The sequence below is a fragment of the Semicossyphus pulcher genome, unplaced genomic scaffold (genome assembly GCF_022749685.1).
Source record: "Semicossyphus pulcher isolate SPU_LCO1_2020_fin unplaced genomic scaffold, fSemPul1.0.p SCAF_1, whole genome shotgun sequence".
Classification (NCBI taxonomy): domain Eukaryota; kingdom Metazoa; phylum Chordata; class Actinopteri; order Labriformes; family Labridae; genus Semicossyphus; species Semicossyphus pulcher.
In genome coordinates this window covers 26,928,093-26,928,584 of record NW_027211603.1, presented here as the reverse complement: position 1 = coordinate 26,928,584, position 492 = coordinate 26,928,093, and positions in this window count along the sequence as shown.

Genomic DNA, 492 nt, shown 5'->3' with positions numbered 1-492 from the left:
TGTGAACATTATTATATTTAAAAAACTTCTGTCCTTGCAAAGTAAGGAACAAGACTAGGTCAAAACCTATATGTGGCTGACCGCATCAGGTCAATGTGCACTTTTGTGGTCAATGTGGTACAAGGACTGTCCTTATGAGGCCGATGACGACGTGTTTGAAAGCAGCTGCGCGCTGCAGACATAGGTGAGGACAGCGGAGGAGTAGCCCCGCCTACTCCCTGAACAAGGTATCGAGAGCCGTCAAGACAGAGAGTCGCGTCAGTAGTGGTCCAATATGCTCTATGATCCGCCATTGCGATGTCGCAACTCTCTCTCTCTACGGCTGTGAAAATACCGTCACTCACTCACTCAGTCACATACAGACCCGTGTGTAGGGCTGATCCTTAAGAGTAGGGCAAGTGACTCTAAATACAAATTTTAGAAGTATTCAAAGACATTTAAAGATATAATCCTGAAGATCTGTTTCGTTCTGTTTGGCAGCACCTATGGCGA